We start from the raw sequence: 18250 nt of genomic DNA on the forward strand, positions 1-18250 counted from the left end.
CCCTGTTAAAGCAATCATGGCATTAATATTGAGGTCCCGCCATTCCCCTAGGGGTGGTACATCAACAGAATCCCATATCTGACTACACAACAAAAGATAAAACCTTCAAAAATGGAAACCAACCAGATAGATGAAATGCCAGCACCACCTTCTCCAGGGACTGGAACAATGATGGTACCAGAAGCTGGCTTACTCCATGTGATTCAGGATTCCAGCATTTTCAAACTCTGTGGGAAAGAGGGCCTCCAATTCCACACATGGCCCAACTTGAGTTCAGAAAAGAGACAAGGTTGAAGAACGCAGCAGCGGGGGAACAATAAAAGAACCTCATTGCTGGCTTGGTTGGGCTTTAAGGTGAAAAATATCTGGATTAGAATGTCAAATTGCTGAATCCTGCAGACCTGAATCATCAAGTCCTTTCAAGCTGTGTGCTTTCTTCCTACCCGGCAGCTGCTAATTAACTCCCAGCTTCAGGAAATATATCCTGAAGCTGCGATATATATATATATATATATATATATATATATATATATATATATATATTACACGCACACATTGGGTTGTGTGTTGTCAGCCAAATAATCAAAATGAAATCACTCCGGAGGCAGTGGGAGAGAAAACACCAATATTAGAGACTGGTTGTGGTAGGCAAATAGACTCAAAAGGGGCTCACACATCACATGCACACCTACCCCCCTCTCGAGCTTCCAGCTGAGCATCCCAGCAGGGGCCCGAGAACACTTTCAACACAGGCTGTATTACCCAAGTACAAAGCCCTGAATCGACCCTGAAGAATGCACTTCCGCATTCTCTTTGAATGAGGTTTCATTTGAATATGCAGCAACCCTCTGACAAAGGGTTTGCCTCAGCAACTTTTGGATTCATTTAAAGCTGCCTTAGCAACTGTAACTCGGGCCAAAAATCAAAGCAGGCTGTTTGTTTCCACGTTCTTTTGTTTTGCAAGCAAAAGTGGGATACACCGACTCTCAGGACCCACAATGACAGATCCTTCGGGATTTGCAGGAAGTGGGGTGTTTTCAACCTCACAGGTAGGATGGCCAGATGTGAAGACATGATTGTTGTTGGACTCGACCCCCCAACAGCCAGCTGTCAGGGATGATGGAAGTTTTAATCCAACAGGTTCTCCATGCCTCCTGCAGACAAAGGAAAACTTGCGGGCTTCCCCCAGACATCTGGCTGTCTATAGTGAGAACAGGGTTTTGGACCAGACAGGCCTTTGGCCAGATCCAACGGGGCTCTTTATATGTTCTTTCTCACGAGTGCAGTGGCTGCCATTTCCCCACCTCACAGATACGTTTAATTGATCTTTTAATTGGTGCTGAAACACTTTCCTTTCAGCCTTTTTTAAAAAAAACAAAAACTGAAATACCACTTAAATGAAGGTGTTATATCACTGTGATGCATGTTATTTTAATGCATTGCACTGCTACAGCACTATAACACTCTTAAATGACAGCCAAAAAAGCCATTCCTAGTCACTGCAATTTCAGCAGTGTAGTTAATATTGGTGAGCAGAAAGATCAAGTCCCTAGCTCAGGGAAGCCATGCAAATATATTGCGTTTAATTTTTCAAGCCAGATGTTATAGTTCCACAGGTGTGGACCATTATCCTGAACCTTCCTCATATCTAGTTTATTTCCTGGGGGTGGGGGTAGGAATATATCGGCTGACAGCTCCACACACAAATTCTTGTGCAAGCTTGCCAGAAAGGGGTGGGTGTGCCTGTGGAAACTATTGTGCAAGCTAATGCTGGTGAGAGCAATGGAAGAAGCAGGTGGCATCTTGTATTCCTAAAAGCAAAGTCATCTGAGATTCTTGGGTGTTCAGGACCATGAGGTGGAAAGCACAAAAGTGCAAGGGCAAAACAAGGATCTAGAAGAAAATGTGGAATGCTGCTGCTATCCAATGGAGGGGAGTGCCAGTCTTCTTGTCCCTGCCCAGATCAAACAAGCAGGTCAGCTGCCCCTCCGCCCATGATTACCTGTCTGCAGCTCTAGCTGAGGCCAGGTGGCACTGACCACACTATCTGAACCTGGCTGTTCCTCCATCACTGGGTCCACCCACCAATGTTGCGAAAATACTAAAATGACGCTAATGTGTGTAAGTAATGCAAGAGAACAATCCGGAAATCTCATCTGTCTTTTTAACAGCTCCGTGGCAGTGAAAAGTGGTACAGCAACGGCTTCTCCCATTCTGCATTTCCTTCCACCTTCTGGAAAAGGTAAAAAGGTAAAGGACCCCTGACCGTTAGGTCCGGTTGCAGGCAACTCTGGGGTTGCGGCGCTCATCTTGCTTAACTGGCCGAGATGTTTGTCCGCTGACAGTTTTTCCAGGTCATGTGGCTAGCATGACTAAGGCACTTCTGGCAAACCAGAGCAGCGCACAGAAATGCCATTTACCTTCCCGCTGGAGTGGTACCTATTTATCTACTTGAACTTTGGCATGCTTTCGAACTGCTAGGTTGTCAGGAGCTGGGACTGAGCAACGGGAGCTCACCCCGTCACAGGGATTCGAACCGCCGACCTTCCGATCGGCAAGCCCTGGGCTCTGTGGTTTAGACCACAGCACCACCCACATCCCAGTCTGGAACAGGTAGGACTCTTCTTTTGGCAGCATAGCAAGCATAAGAAGCAGGACCAGAAGGTCCAACTGCCACTTACCTTAACTAGTTCCAGTGCGATGGAAGAGTTTGCCATTGCTGCCAGTCACATTAGGGCAGCCATGACACTGTGCCCTACTTATCAGAGGACAGTCCTTCATTCGAAAGGCTGTCAGGCCCAAGTTCAATTTAAAGGACCACCAGGAGGCAGAACCAGCAAGGGGGGAATGACCTTGAAGTTGTCCATTGGTACTTAGCACTTGAACAACAGACTGAGCAGGCACTCAGGTCAACTGGACCCAGCCTCTCCCACTAGAGGTGAGATGTATTCTATTTCTATTCAATTTATGGTGGTTGTTTCTAAATTTGCATATGTGCTTGTGAATTGGCATATACAAACCTCGGGCAAATCTGTGCCTTCTTTTTTGCGATGTGTAAGTGACAACCCTCTAGTCCCCTTTCTGCCCCAGGAACTGTGCCTCACCCTCAGTAAAACCCTCCCATCCCACTTTGCTTCTGCAGATAGGACAGTGACCACAGGGCGGGAGAGCTATAGCACCTCGAAAGAAACACAGTAGAAGTGAATGGGGCTTCACTTGCCAGCTGTACAGTGATGGTTTGTCTGGGGTGAAGGGACTAAGCCAGGAGGGAATAGCAAAACTACCTTCTCTTGCAGCAGTGCTGTTAAATGGAACAGGCGTGACTTCTGAGTTGCAACTTGGCAATTCTAGAGATAGGCTGGAAAAATGAGACTCCAGAAGCCAGACCTTTCTTGCCTCAAGGGGCACAAGAGCAGTTGTTCCACAGTGCCTGTGGCGGTATAAATTCACCTTGCTGCAATAAAGTTAATGGCACGCACTGCGCTTCCCTTCTTTTTGCAAGCTGGGTTTCCAGTCCATTGCATGTCCAACAAGGTGTCTGGCCCCTGGTTAAAGTATTCTTAATTGACTACAGAAGCTGATTCAGGAAATGGATGTAGCATGACAAAAATCAATGCTAATCGCCCTGACAATTAGCTAATGCCTTAATAATTGGAAATCCAGGCAGTGCCTTGGTATACTGTACATCTCCAGGGATATCGGTGCTATCACCTTCAGAAAGGAAGCAGGATCATACCTAGCCTTTGGAAAATTAGAGCTTAGAACTGCCTGCTAATTTTAAAAGGGGCACCCAGGATAATAACTGGAAGGAATTTTAAGGTTAGCAAAAAGAGTTCTGACTTGTCCACTTAAATTTATGAAGGAGGAACAGCAGTCTTCCCCTGTGCTGAAATGGCCTCCAAAGCTAGCCTTAAGATAAAGAAAAAAGTTGAGGAGAACTTGAAGATTCCTTACCCAAAACATTTTGGTGACTCGTGGAGAAACCGAAATTGCACACAGACCCTACACACCATAACTTGAGAGGTACAGCCCACCAGAATGCTGTACAAGGATAAGATAGATTGCACCCTATTCAGAGTTGTCTTCCACTTGACCACCTTTAATGGCCTCCCTGTCTTGCCTCATGAAAAAGGCTTGTGTAGGAGAACTCCCCCAGAGGGAATTCAGCGACTTTGGCACAAAGCGATCCCATGTGGCAGAGATCCGCACGGAACAAGGCAACTGCAAGGACAGGGCCAAACTGCCTGTCTGGGAATGATGTGAGAAAGAAGAACCCACCTGATTGGCCCCCCACGTTTGCCACGTAAGGTAAATATGGAATCATGAAAACATTGCCATGGCTACGACCACCTAACAGAAGTTCATTTTATACTACTACAGTCATACCTCTGAAGCTCAACATCAAAAAAACGAAGATCATGGCCACTGGTCCCATCACCTCCTGGCAAATAGAAGGGGGAGAAATGGAGGTGAGAGATTTTACTTTCTTGGGCTCCATGATCACTGCAGATGGTGACAGCAGTCACAAGATTAAAAGACACCTGCTCCTTGGGAGAAAGGCGATGACAAACCTAGACAGCATCTTAAAAAGCAGAGACATCACCTTGCCAACAAAGGTCCGTATAGTTCAAGCTGTGGTTTTCCCAGTAGTGATGTATGGAAGTGAGAGCTGGACCATAAACAAGGCTGATCGCCGAAGAATTGATGCTTTTGAATTCTGGTGCTGGAGGAGACTCTTGAGAGTCCCATGGACTGCAAGAAGATCAAACGTATCTATTCTTAAGGAAATCAGGCCTGAGTGCTCACTGGAAGGACAGATCCTGAAGCTGAGGCTCCAATACTTTGGCCACCTCATGAGAAGAGAAGACTCCCTGGAGAAGACCCTGATGTTGGGAAAGATGGAGGGCACAAGGAGAAGGGGACGACAGAGGACGAGATGGTTGGACACTGTTCTCAAAGCTACCAGCATGAGTTTGACCAAACTGCGGGAGGCAGTGGAAGACAGGAGTGCCTGGCATGCTCTGGTCCAGGGGGTCACGAAGAGTTGGACATGACTAAACGACTAAACAACAACAAGTCATACCTCTACTTACGTATCCCTCTGGATACGGAATCTTCGGGTTACGACCACACGTGCATGCACAGAAGTGCTCAATCGTGCTGCGCGCATGCGCGGAAGCGCGCCTCTATTAATGTTATTTTTGGGGTGCGAACGGACCCCTGGAACAAATGAAGTTCGTATCCAGAGGGTCCGCTGTATTAGGTTCTGCTGTTTAAAATTGACCGCAGTTATGAAGGGGGTTGATGGAGAGAAAGAAATTGTTGACAGGATGCATGAACTGTGGATTAACCAGCCTCATATAACCAACATGCTTAAGTCTAATTAATGCATGAAGGGGTTAAAACCATAGAGCAAACTGTCCTGCCAAGCTTAGCTCACCTTGGAGGGATTAGATAATCAAACTTCTGTTCCCTCCAGCTGTCAGAGAAGCTCAGTGTGTGTGGAGTCCTGAGCAAGTTGCTCCATGCCTCTTACGAGTTACTCTTGAGTTCCTATACCAATAATTTAGAAACTTTCACAACTGTAACTATGCCAAGTTTTACTGCCTGCACAACGTTTTTTGAGTGCTGTATGGAAAAGCAGATGAATCTAACCTTCAAAGAGTTGGTAAGTCTACCATTCTTAACTTACTAAACAAATGGTCTTTTTCTATGCTAAGGGAAGAAGGAAGATTTGGAAGTGACAACAGCATATTTTCAAGGTTTAACAGCCCATGTTTCCATGCTTTACTTTGCTGCATGTTTTGTGATTTTAAATCTCTCCTGGGGTTCTCTCATCTAACAGTACTTGCCCCAAACTTGGATCTTGGCATCCACAACTGCTCCTTTTATACCTATTTCTTCATTGCCACCAACAGGAACTGGGCAAATTACATCCAGAAGGCATTTATCCTCCTCATTTCACCTGCTAGAAGAGCCTCCCTCCATCAGCATTCATGCAGCTTCCCCCCCCCCCACTGCTGTTTCACCAACAGCAGTACTGTGTCTCCTCCTCCCTGGGCACCTCTTCACCCCCCTATTTTGGGCTGGGTGTTCATCAGTATGCAGATGATACCCAGCTCTACCTCTCTTTTAAATCAGAACCAGTGAAGGCGGTGAAGGTCCTGTGTGAGTGTCTGGAGGCGGTTGGAGGATGGATGGCGGCTAACAGATTGAGGTTGAATCCTGACAAGACAGAAGTACTGTTTTTGGGGGACAGGAGGCGGGCAGGTGTGGAGGATTCCCTGGTCCTGAATGGGGTAACTGTGCCCCTGAAGGACCAGGTGCGTAGCCTGGGAGTCATTTTCGACTCACAGCTGTCCATGGAGGCACAGGTCAAATCTGTGTCCAGGGCAGCAGTTTACCAGCTCCATCTGGTACGTAGGCTGAGACCCTATCTGCCTGCGGACTGTCTCGCCAGAGTGGTGCATGCTTTGGTTATCTCCCGCTTGGACTACTGCAATGCACTCTACGTGGGGCTACCTTTGAAGGTGACTCGGAAACTACAACTAATCCAGAATGCGGCAGCTAGACTGGTGACTGGGAGCGGCCGCCGAGACCATATAACACTGGTCTTGAAAGACCTACATTGGCTCCCAGTACGTTTCCGAGCACAATTCAAAGTGTTGGTGCTGACCTTTAAAGCCCTAAACGGCCTCGGTCCAGTATACCTGAAGGAGCGTCTCCACCCCCATCATTCTGCCCGGACGCTGAGGTCCAGCGCCGAGGGCCTTCTGGCGGTTCCCTCATTGCGAGAAGCAAAGCTACAGGGAACCAGGCAGAGGGCCTTCTCGGTAGTGGCGCCCGCCCTGTGGAACGCCCTTCCAGCAGATGTCAAAGCGATAAACAACTACCTGACATTCAGAAGACATCTTAAGGCAGCCCTGTTCAGGGAAGTTTTTAACGTGTGATATTTTACTGTCTTTTTGGTTTCTATGGAAGCCACCCAGAGTGGCTGGGGAGGCCCAGCCAGATGGGCGGGGTATAAATAATAAATTATTATTATTATTATTATTATTTTAAAGCTCTCAAAAAACCCCAAGAACAATTACAAAAAGTAAATGTGGCCATGCTGGCCCATAAGAAAAAATCCAAAACACATATTAGAGGAAGGCACAAGTTCTTCATAACTCCTAAATAGGTTAGATGGTTAAAACAAAACAAAAAAAGGCCAGGAGGAGAGGAGGGGGAAAAGGCTATTGTTCAAGCAATCTTTCCCTGCATCTGGTAAGATTCTTAGACAGAGGTAGGAGTCATTCAAATGAGACCCTTTCAGGTGCTTTGCAGGATTCAGCTTGCACCAAGGCTTCCTGCAAAGGAGAAGGGGTATAATGGCTGGACCCCCATCCCTGCAAACACCAAAGCTAGCTGTTACTGAATTCTACCTCCATCCTTAGGTGAAACACACAGGTTATTTTGGTTGGCAGAGAACAGGAATAAAAGTGCAAACAGGCAGTCCTCATATAAACAGAGGGAGAGATTACCGTATTTTTTGCTCTATAAGACTCACTTTTTCCCTCCTAAAAGTAAGGGGAAATGTGTGTGCATCTTATGGAACGAATGCAGGCTGCGCAGCTATCCCAGAAGCCAGAACAGCAAGAGGGATTGCTGCTTTCACTGCATATTTTTCACTTCATTTTTTTTTTTCTTGTTTTCCTCCTCCAAAAACTAGGTGCGTCTTATGGTCTGGTGTGTCTTATAGAGCGGAAAATACAGTACTTTTAGGTACCGGCAGTATGTTAGGTTGAAAGAAAAAAGTCAATGGAAGTCCAATTGAGTAGCTCTCCTTAGAGGCCTCCATGCTCCTTCTGAGAATCAAGTCCCATCTTCTGGAAATACAACATCCACTTCCTCCAATTTAGGATCCTGCCACACATATTGAATATATGTAATTGGTTATTTGAAAAATCCTGCCAGCTGCTGCTATCAAATATCATGCAGCTCTGGTTTTCTCTTCCTCCAGTGGTTGAATGTACTTAACTGTGCAGGTCAGTGAGAAGGCCACAACAAGGCTGGGTCTTCCTGGCTTGCTGCTGTCCTTGAGTGTCTGAGCGAAAACACGCTACGTGAGCTCGCATTATTTAAATAGAACTCTTGACCCATGACACTGTCTGTGGCGCCCAGTTTGTACTCATATCCAGGTTGCAGCCAAGCACACCTGAGCCATGTGACCCCACCATGGTTGCACTACCAAGCCATTTGGTTCTTCATGGGTTAATTCAGGAGGTAGAAGTAGGGTTGTCACTAAAACAGTGCGAACACTCTTTCCACCAAAGCACTTATCAGACACAGCACAAGCTATGCAAAGGCTGATAGTAAAACATTGTGGATGCACAATGGAAGAAGATGAGGCCATCTCCTTAGGCTTTTTCAGTTGCAAGGAGAGCTTGTTTCATAAATGGTTAGTGGGTGCTTCAGTGTTTGCAGGACACACCCTACCTGTGCCTTTGCGAGATTGGGGGGATACGGGTGTTGGGTAGACAAGAAAAAGCTAAACACTTTGAATTCAGCCAGCCAAGCTCTAGATCTGCATTTCTGCAGTTGAGTAAGTTAACCTTCAAATTATTTTATTTTGCAGTCAGCTAGCAAAGAGTCATGGAGGGACTCCATGCAACTGAGTGGTGTAAAATGGGGTCTACTTGGAGGGGAGTCTCAGCACTAGAAACGGGACCCAACAGAAAGTCCAGAAAATGAAACCTGGTACAATATAGCAGCTAAGAAACTGGGCTATGAATTAAGGCAGCCTCAGTTTGAAATGGATTTCTGCAATGAACTTATTCAATGGCCTTAAGCAAGCCACTCAGTTTGCCCCAAAGCCATTTGGGATTGAGAAAACCCACCTCCATTGCAAGTAGGTTATGTAAGTTGTGCAAGGTATATGAAGCACTTTGTATATTGTAAAGAGCTACACAAACGCTATGAATGGTTATGATGATGATATCACTGTCTCGAGTTCTAGTGTCCTAGGACTCGTATAAAATTGCCATGTCTAATTTTAAGAAGCCTCATTTTAAGAAAGGATGCATAGAATGGGAGAAGGTAAAGGACTGGGAGAAGACTGCTGTTTGTCTAAGGCTAAAGACTGGCTTCAGCAACCTACCCACCCACTTCAGGTTTCTGCTTCTTCCAGAAGAAACCATTTCTCAGCAAACTCCTAACAGAAAAACATGCTTAGACACAGCAAGAGCGCACAGACTGAGAGGGAAGGCTGGCCCCTGCTGGTCGACAAAAGGCATGGCATCATGCGCCTTGCTCCAGCTTTTCCAAGGATTGTTCCTGAGACCCAACTAAGCTCGCAAGAATTGTTAGGATTACTGTGCACAGCTCACGGCTTTGAGCAATGCATTCGCCCTGTAATGTGGTAGAATATATTCATCAGAGCAGCACTTAGGTATTATTAAAGGCAAGACAATGGCTACACATTGGCTACAGCTCTTTAAGCAGCAGAAACTCCAGAATCCAATGGGTTTGGAAAGTTTGGTTATTCTATTTGTTAAAATGGAATGTAAATCCCCAAAATTCTGCAACTGGAATTAACTGAAGAAGCTACAGTAGTGTAACGGATAGAGAGCCGGAACAGGAAGGGCCTGAGTTCAAATCCTGATGCTGCCACAAAGCTCACTGCATGGACTTGGGCAAGCCCCTTTCTCTCAGCCTAACCTGCCTCACAGGGCTGCTGCAACGGTCAAATGGTTTCAGCTCGTCCATGTCACCCTGGCTACCTTGGCAGAATAGGAGCCAAGTCCATGACACCAAGGTCCCTTCAGTCCCCCCCAATAAAATATTTGTGGGGTGCCCCCCAAAGTTGATGGGCATTGCCATTCAAATGGTGTGCATGTGCCATGTCTTGGGATCAATTATTTGAGGTGGGGTTTACCTGCCCCCCATATTTTGCTTGGAAGAAGAAACGGGAGACCAAGTTCCACCCTGTCTTAGTCCTTGCCTCCCTTTGTAATTCTGCGCATCTCTACTCTGATATCCTTGGCTAACCAACTGTTGTCCCTTTGTAGCAGAACGCTGCCTGTTCCCCACAGTTGCCTCCTCTGCAAAGAACTCATTCTCTGGGCATGATGAGGTGCCCCTCCCCCCTCCAAACCCCATCTTTATCACTAGGCCTTTGGTTTAATTCCTTAATCTTCCTCTCCAACTGTAATTAAGCTTAAATCCCTGTAACTGCATTTGCTCACATTTATCCTTTCATCTTCTTGCCTCTCCTACTCCCTCAGCGTCCATTTTAGATTGCGGGTTCTGTGGAGGCAGGGACCGGTCCATTTCTTTATTGCTTACGAAGCTCTGTAATGTGTCATGCAGATTGATGGGCACTATATAAATATAACCATCAAGATGATGCAAATCTACGCTCTTCATTCCGTTGTTGAATTTTATTGCAAGGTGTTCAATCCCAGGCATCTCCAGGTAGCTCTGGAAAAGACTCAGGCCCTGGAGGACCCCTGAAAGTCACCCACAAAGCTTTCCCAGGAAGCTCCCCCAAAGACTTAAGGATCAAAATAGGGTTGCAAGGTCCAAAAGAGGACAGGCTGTTGCTGCACCCTAATACTTGTGTAAAAGGGAATTCCAGAAAGTGCATTTTGCCGTGTAAGCTATACATGCTGAAATTATGTCTTCTATGCAAGTATCAAGACAGAGCCTGTCCTTTTTCACACCTGGCCACCTTTTCTCATGCCTCGGTTCCTCTTTGTAGAACAGGAACAGCACTGCAGGAATTGACATTGCAGGATTGATGGGCGGCTATGAACACTTTTGTGAGGATAAGTTCCACAGAGCTCAGTGGCTGCATTCATCAAGTCAAACTGTGGTTTAGTGTGAACACCTATATTCGTCAGGGAGAAGACTGAAGATTCTTCTAGCTAAGCCAAGGTTTGGCTTTGTGTGTTGTCTGAATCCCAATATTGCGGTTAAACTCTGTCCTGCTTGAACACAATCTGTAGCTTCTAGCTTTGGATGACAGACACTTCTGAGCTAAACTGGGAAGCAGCAAAGCAGCTCCAGTCTTCTTTCTGGAAGTCAGCCCCAGTGAGGCTGACCATCAGCGCTGGTTCTAGGGTGGTGGTGCATGAGGTCCCCCCCCCCACAGGACGCTAAGCTAAGGGGGTGAAAAATTGAAATATGCATTTGGGGGTGCCAATTTTTGGCCTCACACATATTAAGAGAGATTGCCAAAGTCCACCCCTGCTGACCTTAATGGGCAAACCAAACCAGTGTAACTTACTTTGGAGGAAGCATGCATAACACTGGGCTGCACATGACAGAGAAGTTCTGCCCCCCAGCTCTTGAGACTTAAGATGTGGTACACACGTGTAGCTTGAAAAGCTGGGAAGGCTGTTCCCTACACCACTGCAATCTTACGTTGCTCAACAGACATGAAGGAGGGGGCAGAGATGTCTTTCCCTGATGCCCATTAACTCTTGTTTCCCTGAATCAAAATTCATTTCACTGAAGCTGCTCTCTGCCAATGCGTAATGGCTGCCTAAAATGTACACCACTCATCTAATAGCTTTCTATGCTTCCTCTTGTCCCACTGCTTCCCCCCATGGAAAACCGCTCCTTAGCACTTAATCAGAGCAAATGGCCCTCCAAGTTTTCCTTGGATTGAAGTGTGTTCCAATCTAGAAGCGAGTGGGAATGCCTTGAAGAATGTTTAAAGGAAGATGGCATGAAGGTGAACTGGCAAGTAGAATGAGCCTATGACCAGCAGTAGAGAAGACGAGGTAAGTGATGGGAAGGAATGAAGAAGGATGGTAAAGGAAAAGAGATGTAGCAAAATAAGGAAGGTGAAAGGGGATGTCAGTGAAGGATAGGTTGGGAAGTCCATATAAGCTTATGACAAAATGATGAATGCATGTAAAATATAATCCAAAAAAGGTGTAAATTAAAAAAAGAAAATGTTTGTTCCAATCTATCGCGAAGGAGTGGGTCAAGTGGAAAACTTGCTCAGACCTGTCCTTTGTAAGCATGAGACAAGCAGAAGTGTGGACCAGCCCTTAGTTGTGGCTTCCATTTTCTAACTGATGGAAGGTGGCTGAGCACATCAAACAGGAGTATTTCTCAAGAAGCTACAGGATGCTGATGGATCATGTCTGGTATCACGCAGCTTCACAGGCCAACAATGGGAGTATGCTGCAGCCTGAGTAAGCAGTAATGTAAACACAGCTTTAGGGATGCAGTGGGCCACAGAGATGTAAGTGCTGTCTTTCCGGAAGAGAGGGAAAGTGGTGGGGTGGAGAGAGAGAGAGAGGTTATACGCATGCAGTCATCATGCCAAGGATGAACTGAGCAGCAGCATCTGATCCTAGAAAGCCCAGGGAACCCTGAACTCCCCAGGCCTTGCCGTGGCTCTTGTTTGCGTGCCTGGGAGCAGCGGGCCTCCTGACACCTCCCCCAAGGGGACAGAAAGCTCCACAGCGAATTACTGGTCCCTCCTGAGAGAGGATAGGAAGGAGTTGGATGACGCAGGAAACTCATTTATTTTGCCCTCTGGCAATGCTCCGTAAACATCTTGTTTTGAAGGCGACGGAGCCTTTCCGAGCTGCCTCTTCCAAAAGAAAAATGCCAGTTCATTTAAATACCAGCAGCCTGAGCGCAAAGGAATAATGTTAAGGCTGCTGGGCCTTGCCTCTTCCCTGCCAACAGAGTAGCATGCACTTCTAATGCCAACGCATTAAATCCAGCACCTGAGCACATGCAGTTACATCAACACCCTAAGCATTCACGGTAAGTATTTCTAAGCTCCCTTCTTCTAAGGACTTCAGGTGGGAGAGTCAAGTGTGGCTGACCCAGGTTCAAAACCCCACTTAGCCATGAAGCTAATCTTGGACTGGTCATGGTCCCTCCAGCTACCCAACCTCACAGGGTTGTTGTGAGCATAAAGTGGCGCAGGGAGAACTGTGTCCACTGCCTCGAGCTCATCGGAGAAAAGGGAGGGTATAAATGGAATGAATAAATAAACGAGTGGTTTCCCTGCCTGCTATTTTATCTACGCAACAACCCTTCAAGGAGGGTTGGGAAGAGAGATGATGCAAGTAAACATTTGAACCAGAGCTTCCCGCCACTTCCTTCTCGCTCCCTCTCATCTGGGAAGGGGTTCCTTTTGGAGAAAGCAAAGGAGATCACTTTTGTTCCCCTTTCTCTCTTGAGACCCCGTGTGATTCCTGAAGAGCACCACTATTTCTAGTCAACTCAGTGACCCCCCAGCCCACTTGCAGATATAGAGACCCCACAGCAGAACCCCGAAGAACAACACAATGCTAGCAACTTACCCTCACAAAATGTTAAGAAGGCATTCCCTAAAAGGGAGAAAATTGGGGCAAAGAGTGGTTTTCCAAAGATGAGTACCAGAGACTATGGGCAGTTTAAAAGCATGGCCATGGTGCACATAGGATGAGAAAAAAGAGGCAGTGCAAACAGGTGGAGAAAAGAGGGGATTTACTCCAGAGGGGGAGGCAGGGAGCACATGTTCCCATTGTTGGCATCCTATATTACAGAACAACTACAGTTTGTAGGGAGTCTCTGTTTTGTCTGCCTCAAAGCTAAACTTTTGTATGATTTCTCCTGTCCCAGCTGAATAAACTAATGCAATAAACAGAGTTGTTTGCCACCTGCATTATCTCACAAGCTTTGTTCACTATCTAGTGAATGACCCAGAATATGGATTCTCCAAAGATTGAATGTTGATTAGCAGAAATCCAGTTCCTTGACCTCAAACTTGCACTGATTTTTATTTATTTTTTAAGTTTACAACAAGGCCAGAAAACCTTTTTTTAGCCTGAGAATGACATTCCGTCATGGATAACGTCCTGGAGGGGCATAGACCAGTGTTGGGCCAAGCCAAATTGTGGACACAGCAAGAAATATAACTCTTATCTTTGTAGAGCAGGTTGCATTCCAGCTGTACGAAAACCAGGTGTTTCTGCAGAGGCCCTTTTGAGGAAGGGTCTTAGCTCAGTGGTGGAGCATCTGCCTAGAGAGACTCCTGCCTGAACCCCCAGCCACTCTGGGCAGCTTCCAGCAGAATATTAAAATACAATGATTCATCCAGTATTAAAAGCTTCCCCAAACAAGTCTGCCTTCAGATGTCTTTTAAAAGTCTGATAGTTGTTCATTTCTTTGACATCTGATGGGAGGGCGTTCCACAGGGCGGGTGCCACTACCAAGAAGGCCCTCTGCCTGGTTCCCTGTAACTTCACTTCTTGCAGTGAGGGAACCGCCAGAAGGCCCTCAGCACTGGACCTCAGTGTCCGGGCAGAATGATGGGGGTGGAGACGCTCCTTCAGATATACTGGGCCAGACACAATAGGCAATACTGAGCTAAAAGGACTGATTGTGCAAGGCAGCTTCCTATGTTGCCCCAGGCCCCTATGAACAGGTAACTCCATCCTGGCAAATGAGGCATGTTGTCATCACAGTTCAAAGACCCCAATTTAGCCAAGCAAAAGCCTTAAAAAGCTCCAGGGTTCAAGGTCCAGGGGCCACTTAAGTTCATAATTACATTCCAACTGTACAACACTTGACTATCCAGATTCTACATAGATTTCTACCCCTTTGTGCTCTTTGCTGGAAGATGTCAAAGATATGGGATTCAAAACAAAGCATAAATAAAGCGACCCCATGTAAAATTGGCAGTTGCACTTACTGTACATCTGACTGATTAATATCATTTCTATTAATTGCAGAACCCGAGTTCTCTTGATGCATAATTTGACTGGGAGGTGGAAGGGAGTGCAATACGAACAGCCAGGTCTGTAGGCCAGTATTTTAATGATCTGCACATTTAAGCTCCTCTTTAACACTGTCCATTTTTTCGGTGTTCATGCGATGGAAACACAATCCACAAGGGAGTTCTCCTGCACAAGCTCCATTGTCCTGAGTGAGAATTACCTTGCATTGCTCCCATTCTGTTCGAGGAGAACTGTGCAGTAGAATTTCCACGTGGCTTGAGCTCCAAGTCTGTAATACAATATGTGTGTGTGTGTGTGTGTGTGTGTGTGTGTGTGTGTGTGTGTGTGACAATCTAGCAGCAGCATATTATTATTATTGACATTTTGGGCTGTCATTGTCAACCTGATTATGACTTTTAGACACCCTTGTACTATTATTATCCAGATTGCACCTTTCACAGCTGAGAAGCCCAGACTATTTAAGACTGACAAGAGACTGATGCTTACAAAAAGAGACATGTGCACACACTACATTTTGCCAGAGGTACTACTGAAGGTGTGGGCATACCCTACCCCACCCTGATGCTTCAGACCACAATCACCTATATCTCTTATCTACCCGTTAAGTCACAAGTGCTATAATGAATTAAATGGTCCTATATACTGACTGCTTATTCATCTTTGAATGTATCCAAAACAAAGCCTTTGGATCTTGCTGAATGTGGCTCCCCACCTCTTGAAATCCAAAACTGGCATCCATCTGGTCCCTGTACCCGGAGAAGAGTAAGCACACTTTGGTGTAGTAATTCAGTAGACCTAAGCCATAAACTGCCAGGGAACAATTTGTGCACTTTTTCATAGATTACAGATAGCTGAAGACTATTTATTTCTCAATTCAAACTGTATACAAACTGTATACATGCTATACGCTTATATCTTGGGGAAAATATTTTTGGAGTGTGTAAGAAGGTCCATCCTTCAGTGCCCCACTGTTTTGGAAGAGCCCCCATTAAATATATGCGTCTCTCCTTATTGGAGATACAGCAAGCGCCTTTCTTTGTAGGCAACTGTTGCATTTCCACATCTGGAGTGCCTGAATCGTCCAATCAGGCCCAATGCAAGACTGTGTCAGAATAGCCAACGCCCCAACAGAGGCTGCCATTGTAAAGGAACAGTGAACCAATCAGAGATGCAGCAGGCAGCTTAACTTGAGAAGGAGAATTTGTATGGGAATGAATAACTATGGGGAAATAGGAATTTTGGCAGGTGCTATATGTCATGCAAGGATGAGAGGAGCCTTTCCACCCAGGGCCCTCTGTTCTACAAGGTTCTCAAGGTGTGGTGGTCCTCCTCCTCTTGCTTCTAACGCTGTGATGCAGAGGTCTGAATGCTCTTGCAACAGTCCTGAGAATCCCGGCTTAATTTTATAAAAATGAAAATAGAAAATTAGCTTTCCTTGTTGCACCAAGGTCAAATGTGGCCCTTGGAACCAAACAAGTCCAACTGATGGTAACACCAGGCTCCAGTCCATCTATCTGGCAGATGAGACATTTGTCCCAGGTGCAGCATCAGCCAGCAGTTTTCAAGCCAGCATGTGAGGAACAGCAGTCAGAAACTGTCCAAGAGAAAGAGCCAGAGGGGGAATATCTGTGTTTGAGGATGGGTGATTGAAAAAGAAGGGGTGCATCACACAACATTACAAAGACCACAGGCCTGTGTAGTTTGGGAAAGGAGGGCACCTACCCTCAGATAAATCAATGCTTTGGGGGCACAAGACCAGATTCAACAATGTATAAGGAATTCTCTGTCAAACTGGCAGGCTTTATTACTGTCTGTAAATGTTACATCGTCTCCAAAGCCATCATGGAAGCAGAGAAAACCACAAGAGAGTGGTCAGCTTTACTCTACCACACACAAAAAGTGTGTGTGATGAATAATCACATATGCTGCACTGTTTCAAGCTGTAGGTCCATCCATCCTCAACTGCAAAGTGGCTAGTTATTTTTTATTTTATTTTATTTATTAAATTTGTGTAGTGTCCTTCATCCGTAGATCTCAGGGAGGTTTACAGCATAAAAATACAAGATAAATACACAAAATGCATAATATAAACTAGAATAAAAAGAAAAAAAACACAAACCAACATCCCCTACCCCCCCCGGCCCCTGCTATTAAGGAACAGGGAAGAATTAAACAACTGATTTGGTCTTGGCAGAATTGGATGTGTACCCATTTCTCTCATGCCCTGACTATTTTTTTGCAATATGAATACTTCAGTTATTTAGAGGGATTTGCCAACACCTGCAATACCTATATACAAGGATACGATTTATTTCACCAAAAAGATAAACCGAAATCCTTGCTGAAAGTTTGTGCCTATATGAAGCCTGGCATTAAACACCCCATACCTGATAACAGGCAGAACTGGTTTAATATCTGGTTTCCATCGCATATTGTTTTCCCCACCCCACTCTTTGCCTTTAACTCTAGATACACAATAGACTGAAGTTCAACACCTCCACCTGCATCTCCATGCTGAAAAACATCACCTGTTGAATATCTGCCTTATAGCTCATGCATGTTCAAAAGCTCTGGCGAGGGGGGGGGCAGGGACAAAACAGGAACAAGACTTACTGCACTGTCTGCCACTCTCATATACTTTCGGCTAGGGAAAGAAGCAGGCAGCCAAAATTTCTCCCTGACATCATCTGCCATCTTCTCTCCTCCCACTTCTCAGCTACGGGGCGTATTTGAACTCTTTGCCCTCCCTCCACCTGCAACAGCACAGGAGAGCTTTACAGCCACCCACCTCTCCTCGTTCCATTAAGCTCATACTTAACAGAATGCCTGGTCTGAAGGGAGGCAAAACAACCACCCCACCCCACTGCAAGCACTTATGCTTAACAATAGCCTAATGAATTAATTGAAAATGCCCACTGGAGCTGACTAAACCCATGTCATTATGTGTACTTTACTCTCATTTTACATTTATCCCCTCCAAAAGCAGAAGGATGCAAGCCACGTCCCTATTAAGCGAACACCAGGGCTCTGGGTTTAACAAAATGTGACCACTTCACACATTTTTTTAGATATACACCTTAGTGTGCTGTCAAGTATTTATATCATCCAGGTGTACTCATCAGGGAAGGGTTATTAGCCTCGTCTTCTTATTAAGTGTACACTTGGTGGCAAGCCCAGGTATGCCTAGTCTACATAATGTGTGAAAGGATCCTTACATTACATGAAATAAGAGCTGCTGATCTGGTACTGAGCAAACCAATTAAGAAAGGAACTTGCATGGAGTCCAGCGGCAAGCCCTGCCAAACACCATATGAATATCCACTTTAAAACGGGTATTTCCCTGTAACCCACAAAGCTTGTATTCACATTGCCATGCCAACAACTTGAGCTTCTTTTTAAACAGACACAAAACAACTGATTTAAAACAAGAAAAAACCCTTCCATGTTCAGAATTTTAACAGCAAGACTTTATTGCTCTCTTATTCTCTGCCGACAACCAGAGAGGGCTAATGTGC

General features: G+C 45.7%; 1 protein-coding gene across 1 annotated transcript in view; it reads right to left on the reverse strand.

The window, feature by feature from the left end:
* BRINP2 (BMP/retinoic acid inducible neural specific 2) overlaps nt 1–17368 on the reverse strand; it is an 88342-nt gene extending 70974 nt beyond the window's left edge. The window contains exon 1 of the mRNA XM_081865152.1: nt 17349–17368. The gene's annotated coding sequence lies outside the window, so the exon portion shown is untranslated. The remainder of the gene's footprint in view (nt 1–17348) is intronic.
* Nucleotides 17369–18250: the final 882 nt, after the last annotated feature.

This window comes from Podarcis erhardii (assembly GCF_964252035.2).
Source record: "Podarcis erhardii genome assembly, chromosome: 6".
Lineage (NCBI taxonomy): Eukaryota > Metazoa > Chordata > Lepidosauria > Squamata > Lacertidae > Podarcis > Podarcis erhardii.